Below are 9,126 nucleotides of genomic sequence, written 5' to 3'. Positions count from 1 at the left end.
GATTGAACAGGGCTTGTCAACGAGGAGGAGATTTGACGTACCGAGAACCCCTTGGATATTTCTAGAAACTGCACACATGATTAGCTCAACTCGTCTCGCTCCGTCATCCAAAAATTACGGATGATATCTGTGCACAGGTTTTTTATTTAATGATTTTGTCAATGTTCTTAGGATTCTATTATGAGTTTTCTGTTGTGTGAATCCTCATCTTCATCTAGATCTAGGCCTATAGAACCCGAAAATCCTGCCTTAGTTCTGTCCTAGTTCAGTCATATTGAATAGACAATGTCAAAGTTAAAGAAAAAAACTAAAAAATTACATGAACCAAGAAGAAAAATGAATAAAGTTCATTCCCAGTCCAGGTTACCGTCAAACCAGATCCCCATAAATCAGCACGTCTAGTTCAATCAATTTTGACAACTCTCTAATCCAAAATTGTGAACCTTACTAGTGAGTAGTCACTCTCTCCCTCTCTCTCTCCCTCCCTCTCTCTATCTATCTATTTCTCTCTCTTTTATTATCTCTTCCTAATTATTGATAGAAATATATGTGTCTAGTAAGCCAATCACACATTTCACATATCGCTCCGTTTTTATCAATACTAATGCTTATAATGAAGTCCATGAATACATTGTCGGACTTAGTGGAATATGATGAGATCGTAATATGAAGAACAATAATTGTAAAGCATGTGTTCTAAATATTCCTACTTGAAGAATACTCGAGAAGGACATCAAATGTCTAGATAGAATATTATTTTCTAGCCTTATTCACATTATGAGCATGACCATTCTTGTAACCATTACTTTGGAGAAACTAAGAATAGATAGTTGTTGATCCTTAGATCGGAAGTAGGCTATATACTCAATGGATTCAACTATAGATCGGAAGTGGGCTATATACTCATTAGTTGTCATAGTACCTCTCTTCGTGGTGTGGAATTTGATTGAATTCGATTGGAAACTATACTTTCCAGTTTCTCCTATGCTTCTTTTGAAGATCATGCTTTACTAATGTAAGATATAACAGACTCAGATAGAGTTGAATGCAGAAAGCCAAGCACTTGTTGGCCGGAATTCCACCATGTTTTGAAAGTTGGAATTTCAACTGCATTTCCTTCAGAATCTGTAATAGAGATAGATGGAGATGAATCTTCAATATATTTAACTAATTCATACCCATTGAGAATCGGTAAGATGGAGCTCTTCCATGCTTGATAGTTGTCATTTGTAAGCTTGATGGACACATTTATTCCAGTGGGAACAAATGCCAGGACTTGTCCTTTTGTGGTTAATGCACCAATGCTCAAGGTACTCATGATAGAACTGCTGAGTTGTCTCTTAGTTGGCAAACCCGAACAAGAAAATCAATCTCTCGCTTGCAATGATGCGGGTGTTGATCTATGCCATTGGCAACATTGATGGTGGAGATGCTTCTCTTTGATCAAGAAGTTTTCCAAAGAAGAAGAGTTCTACGCTGATCAAGGGGGTGACAAAGATCAAAGAAGCTGTAGTGGACAAGATGCTAGACAGGAGGCTCTGCTCGTAGTTCGGAAGCAAGAATCTTTGCATTACTGTGCAGCTTTGCATGAAAGTGATGCTCTTCCGCAACGAAAAACTCTGCAGCAACTCTTTGCGCTGATGATCGATAAACTCTACATCAAATGATCTCCCCAAATTGTCCAAATCCCTGAATTTTTTTATACCAAACTGTCAATTAGTTTGATTTAAGTCACGGTTGTGTAAAAGGTCACTAGATTTGAAACACAAAATATGTCTTGTGAACGGAAAGTAATACTTTGACTATGACTTACAAATTTCTAATCATGGGATTCTAAATAGTCTTAGTTTGTGTATATTGATAATCTCAAATTAGGGGTTTAATTCATCATTCGTAATTGGGATTATTCGATAAAAATATATTTCATCGTACTTAAGAGTAGTTTGTTAGTGATGAGTACGGGTCGTCTCCACAGGGAACGATGATTAAGGAATTGATTTCTTATGGTAGTGATGATCAATGAGATAATAGATGAAGATGAGAGTAGAGGATATGAACTAGTAATATCGAGTAAAAGATGTAAGTTATACATTAATTTAACAATGAATAAGTGAACATAAACAGTATGATGATGGTTGAGTGTGTAAATGATGGTAGTGCTTTAATGTGTAACGGTGTGATGGAGGGGTTAGAGAGACGAGATAAGAGAATAAATGAGTAAATGTGAGTGAAGATATGATGAAAAAATACTAATTAAGCAAACGATGGTGTTGGAAAAGGAGAAACGTATGGGGAAGACACTTACCTTAGATCCTTATGTTCCACTAGGATTGTGGTGATTTACAAGTGCCGATAAGCTCCCTCACTTCTCCAAATTTCTCCCCACACACCCAGGACACCAAGAACACACTTGATGGATCTCAAAACTCACTATCTTTCAATCAGCCCACACAAGTAGGAAGAAATTTTAAGATGAATTTCAAGATGATCAGGACTCTAAGATGAAGCAATGCTGAAAATTTCAGCTCAATCGGAGTTGTAGATCAAAAGTTGTGGCCGTTTGCAGTTGAGCTAATCCGAGCCATTGATTTTTCTCTCTCCTCATCATCCACTTCCTTGTTTTCTATTTTCGGTTAAACTGTTGCGTCGTTTCAAGTTTTCCCCATCTCCTCACCTTCTGTGCTTAACTTCTCATATTCCGCGTCACATGTACCTAAGAAAAGGACAAAAAAAGAAAGGGGCGAAGTAATAATAAAAATGAGAAAGAAGGTTCTTTCCTGAGGCTGATGTGGCGATGCTTCAGCATGCCACATCGCATTTATTTTTTTTCTTTTGTTTTCAATGAGTGGCGACGAGCACGCCACATCACCTTGGGCCAAAAAACAAAGAAAAACATGTCATTCATTAGTGCAATAATCGATTCGCGATTCGCAAAGCGATGATTGCCTTGTTAATGATGGTTGATGCCAATCATTAACTTAGCTAATGATTGGCTAGCGCCAATCGTCAGGAACGCTACTATTTGTCAATGTTCAACGAATCAAGCAGTGACACGTGGAGGTGCAAATAAAAGGGTTAAAAATACTTTAAAAATTCATATTAATTAAAATAAAAGGCCAAAAAATATATATTTCGATTTAGAACATACCCTAACTCATCCTAGGAGAGTCAAGTGGATGAGGGATTATAGGTATAAAAATAATCGATAATGAACAGTTTTCATGAGTGAGCCGACACACACTCCTTTGTATCTTCTAGAGCACTAGGTGTAGCCTGGCACCCTACATGTTGGAGATATTGTGGCAAAAATGAGAAGTGGATGAGAAATGATGTAGCTTTTGCTACATGAGTAATTTTTAAAGCCATTTGATGTATTGGAAAGCTTGAAGTCTACAAAACTCGATGAAATGTTTAACTAGACAAAATGGTGAGAAAATTCAAATCAATCATCCAAGAGATCAGACGAACCTTGTCTTTTCTCCCAAGGGCCAAATGGTAATGTTTCTCCAAGAATCTTGATCACCCTTGAACTCTCTCTCTCTCTCTATCCCACACTCTTGTAGAATAAGAATGGATCAAAGAAACATGATACACTAAGACTCCAACAACAAGTTGGGAGCAGAAATCTAGGATGAGATACAAAGAGAGGGGAGAAGAGAATAAATAGAAATATCGTAACCCTCCCAGCCATTGGATATAGTTCCAAGGCTTTGGAGGGCTAGCTCTATTATTATATACTTTATTGATTTTTAGGCCTTACAAATTTGAATTGTGGGTTAGCTCTAGAATTCTTGCCTTTAGTTGACCCAATCCTTCAGGAGGTTTTCCATGGGTTTCTAGAGTGGGATTCTTGTGTATTGGGTCACTTATTATTATCTATTAGATGGTTTATGTTTCTACTTTCCTCCTATTTTTATCTCGAATTCACAAATTATTCACCTAATCCTTGTTTTTCAAATAAAACTCCAAGAATATGTGAGAAATCTACTTGATTCTAAGGAGTCAAGTGGGGTTAGTCTAAAAAATTAATAAAATATATAATAATAGAGTTTAGAAAAATAAATCACAAATATCTCATTGTTATCCTTAAATGGTGAATAATTCTAGTGCAAATAAAAAATGTGTTATAAAAAAGAGGTATAAAAGCATAATTTTATTGGTTTAATTTGATGTTATCATTGAGGGAGGAGATTCAACATGCCATCTACCACATCGATACGTCTAGAGGCTACACAATGAGTAACTCAATATGAATCACTTGAGGAACCAAGGAATCATGGATGTGCTCCGCACCCAGGTGATTCAATTTCATGGTTTTAATTCTGTTTCAATTCTGTTTTAAGTCTTTTATTGCGAATCATTGTAAGTATTGATCCAAATCAAGGCCCTATAACCCAAAAATTATATATCATATTTTTTAACTATATTAATCTTCATTGATGTCAAAATTGTTCTACATTTGGTGCCCGAGTCAATTCCAGGGCTATGTTGTGCAAAGCACTTGAATTTGATATGTTAGTTAGATGTGCTTCTTTTTCCTTTACATTTCGCAATCGGGTGACTAAATGTGAACTCAATCCATCGTCAATATCTAGAATTTTGCAATGATGTTTTTCAATTTATATGAATCAATTATATTTTATTTGTAAATGATCTTTATCGGTTCTATAAATCATCCATCCTATTTTGGGATGCCTTTGTATTTGCCGCAACCTCTACATCTCAAAAAATTATGGTTGATGTGATCCCATATTTTTTTCACCACATTATGGTTGAATTCATGTTCCTTGCTTCTGTGTACAATCATGAAAGCATTGAACCACGAAGGTGACCATCATTAGATTGCAGCCATTGATTGGTACATGTTTAAAGCATGTGTTGTCCATTCAGAAATTCATTTTAATGATAGTTTTCCATGCAAAATTGTGTGAAAACATAAAGATTAAGGAAAATTACAAATTTCTCATGACATGAAATGAACCATTAAACAGTGTAATTGGACTTGATAATCTGCACAAATAAGTCTTATTTTCATGATATCAGTGCATGAATTGGTGTGTTATCAATGAACAATGTCCTTCTTTGCTGCCTTCTTTCTTGGAGCATAAGAAAGTAGCCATGATGTGAAGAATTGAGTCTACGATTTTTTTAATAGTATAAATATCATACAAAAGGTAAGTTATGAATGGGATTGTTACTTAAACATGGTTGATTAAAATCAATACCCTCTAGGAGATAACAGCCTACCATTAAATCCATCTAGTTTTTTGTGTATTTTGGTAAGTATTGGGTGAAAGTATATTGATTTCATTTCACATGTGAAGATCGGCATCCTGATATGTAAAAAGGTACACATCCAGCCTCAAAATTATCAATTCAGAAACCTTAATTTTGACAGTGTAACAGTGTTTTCCGATCAACATAAAATGAGATTTTTTGTTTTGTTAATTCTTTAACCTGATGAGTTTTATAATCCTTTAAAACTTCATAAGGTTAGTGAGAGAATTATTTGATTCATTTAATAAAAATGTGGACTCATCGGTGTGAAGACAATGAGAAACAGATGCACCTTTTAGTGTAGAAGGGATAGTGTTTGTAGAAAAAAATTTATGATACTTTTCTTCTAGATTATTCTTGCACTAAAATGAAAATACTTCAGGAAATAGGGTAATCTTGTCGAAGTCCTCCGGTCTATTAAAAGAAAATTTTTAGTGATTTCTCAAGATGTAAAGAGTCAAACCGTGAATCCATCTGGTGCTGGTATACCATCTATATTCATGAGCTGTATATCAACTCCAATTTCGTGGAAATTATGTTTCCTGCACAGACAATGTGTTTCATCCAAATTAACTTCAATTTACTCATTCTTGTAGGGATTACTGGTGGTGACGACGTCAATGCACCATCTTCGGACGTGCTGCCACCGTCATCCGAGACGCCCCGCATCCTGACTTGTCGCCAACATCAACTGAAGAACCGCCTTGATAACGACCAAGTCAACGCACCGGCATCAGACGTGTCGACATCAGACGCGTCTCCACTTACACACGACACGTCCGGCATCATGATACGTCGTCAACGTCAGATCCAGAACTACCCTTTGACGCGACATGATAACACATCGTCTACTTTATTTTATTTCTCGTATTTTCTCTTTCCTCCAAGGCCTATATGTAGGCTAATGTTGCAAGAAACATTTGGTGAATCATTTTTCAAGAATTGGAGTTTTCTTTCTTCTTGGAGGATTTGCCCTAACTCTCTTCTCCTTCTGTCTCTTGCTACTATAGCCGCTTGCCACTGTCGCCGCTTGCCGCTGCCGCTGCCCTTTACCGCCCGTGTCATCAACTGCCACGCCCGCGCCCTCGGCTGCCTGCACTCTTGGTCGCCCGCGCGCACCGCCGCCCGCGCCACGCCACCTGCGCAGCGCGTCGTCCGCGCCCGTGCCACCAGCGCCCACACCGTTCGAGTGCCCGTGCCACCAGCACCCGCGCTGTTCGCGCGCCCTCGCGACGCGTCGTCTAGACCCTGCACCGCCCGCGCCCAGCGCATGCGCCCGCGCCCAATACTGCCTACGCCCGCGACCTCAGTGCATGTGCCGTCTGCGCCCACACCCTTGGCCACCGACGTCAGTTCCCGCACCCTTGGCCACCGACGTCAGTTCCCGCACCCTCTGCCACTTGCATCTTCGAACGTCCCGCGTCCACACGACCCTTACAACCAGTATCCGGGGCTTCAGATCCTTCATTCTGCAAGCACACGCCCCGTTTACCGTTTAGGTTTTGGGGCGCTGCCCTGAACCCCGCAAGGGGGCGACTCCCCCCTTGACCCTTCGCCAACTGACCGCGCAGTTGGATCCGCGACACCCTGTCAAAGCACACGTCAATCGTTCCGCCAACGACGCGTCGAGAATTTCTCACAGCCTCTTCACGCACTATCTAGTACCGAGGTACTTCTACACTCTTTGGTGTCCATTTGCTTCTTCCAGTGTTCTTTGATTGGATCGGCCACCGAGTGTTCATCCACCGCTGTCAGATTTGATTGGATTTTGACTCTTCAAGCGACTAGTTGAATAGGGTCTTTGAATCTTCTAGCGAAAACCATTTGGGATTATTGAACGTGTTGCTTTGTTTTCACCGCGGTGTTTTCACTGCCCTCGATGAGGAAATGGGCTGCACCATCATTATTTTCACCGGATTTAAATCTTCGAATTCGATCGTGTGATTTGTGGTCTGTTTTATCTCATCCCTACCCTAGTCATCCTAGTATCCGGTTCCAATTGTCACCTTGTCCCCGTCTCCTCTAGCCCCCCCGAGTCATCCTGCATCAATTACCTTTAGGACAGATTTATGAATTTGATGAGGTTGGGAGTTTAATAGGTACATGTAAAAACTGATTCATTTATCAAATTACTTTTTAGCATTGTTTCCACCCACATATTCTATCTCGACCAATACAAACGCACATAAAATTTACCATTGGAGTGTCAGTCAAGGATGCTAAAACTTATTTAGAAATCCAAATTGCTTTAGAAAATCACAATAAATTATTATTTCCTAATAAATATACAATAAATGTTTATTTTCTTTATTTAAAATAGTTTTATGTTGTTTTCTTTGATTCTCACCAATTTGCTTCCTAAAATAAAATTTATATAAAAACACGTTGAAAAATATTCCTAAATAAACTAAACTAAAATTTACTCTCTCATTGCCTGCGCTTGTGGAAAGTTTTATAGATATTATAGTATACTTCACAGCCTTTAAACAGGTAATGAATACAATTATGATGTAATATAAATACTTAGTCGTCTTTATATGTATACTTCCAAACACTAATAACTTTATGTTATGAAACAATATAAATTTTCTGATGACTTATAGTCATTAAAATGCATGGTATATGATATTCTATCAGTTTACTCGACATGCTACATTTTTTGTCCCATTCACACTAAAGTTGTCTTCACTTACTGTAATATTTTATACATGCTATTTAATTAAATGATATTAATCTTATTTACTGTGATGCATTATAAATTAATTTCACTTTTTATCTTTGAAACTTTTACGTCCTTCATTTTGGGAAACTATATTCAGTATTTTTATTATTTCACATCATTATTATTAAGTTATATTAGTTTTTTCAAAATTTTCTCAACTTTCTTTGATATTATTTTTAAAGTAATATTCTCATTTTGCAAAGTCAATGATAGCCATATCATTACTAAAATATTAATTTTTTTAATTGACAAGGAAAAGGAATATGGATATAATTTTGAGAGTTATGTAGAGGGAAAACTTCTAATATCACACCATTTAGAATTTAACATTGGTTTTGGGAATCCCTGAGTGGATTCTCTTATGCTGCCACGTGTCCCAGTGTTGCATTGCATTTTTTCTCTCTCCTCATGTCCAAATGCGTCAAAAATATAGAGAAAAGGTTAAGTATTTGGAGCATTAGGACATTGTAACTTGCAATGCCATAATGACGCCTTTTTGTAATGATTGGGGCAGCCAATCATTTATCACAGCCATTCTGAGAGTTTAAATTTCAAATTATAAAGTTGTTTTCTTCATAAATATGACATGAACAATTTCATATAAGTACATAAAACAGTATCATTCAAAACATAGATTGAATCATTTAAGCCTTATAGCATGCAGATATGATCTCAAATGATTGTATTAATGTAACAATGCATGAGATTTTTGTAATGGTACTGAAGGATAATCTCAGAAGGATAAAGTCAGTTAACTCCAAAGAGAAGACGGCAGGGTGGTCAATTGAGTATTTGCACTCCCCCAAAACATGAACACTTTCACCTTTTAACATCTCCAACTATTTGTAAGCCCAGGTTCAATGGAGGGCCTTGATTCCCTATAAGGAAGTTGACTGACACTCCCTTTCAATTCATGCAGTAGCATTTTCTAAGTTTTTTAAAACAAACTAGACATTCATTAGAAGGGAAGTACCAACTTCCCTTCAGCTTTTCATCTTTTTATAGAACATTCCCTTTTTGTCCTCCATGGCTCTGTGGGGGGGGGGCTGACCTCTTCAAAAAAGGGCTAGTTGACATTAATTTGATATCCCTCATCACCATTTTCAGAGCTTCATATATATTTGTAT

This window comes from Wolffia australiana, chromosome 18 (assembly GCF_029677425.1).
Source record: "Wolffia australiana isolate 7733 chromosome 18, ASM2967742v1".
NCBI lineage: Eukaryota > Viridiplantae > Streptophyta > Magnoliopsida > Alismatales > Araceae > Wolffia > Wolffia australiana.
Note: the sequence above shows the minus strand (reverse complement) of the source record.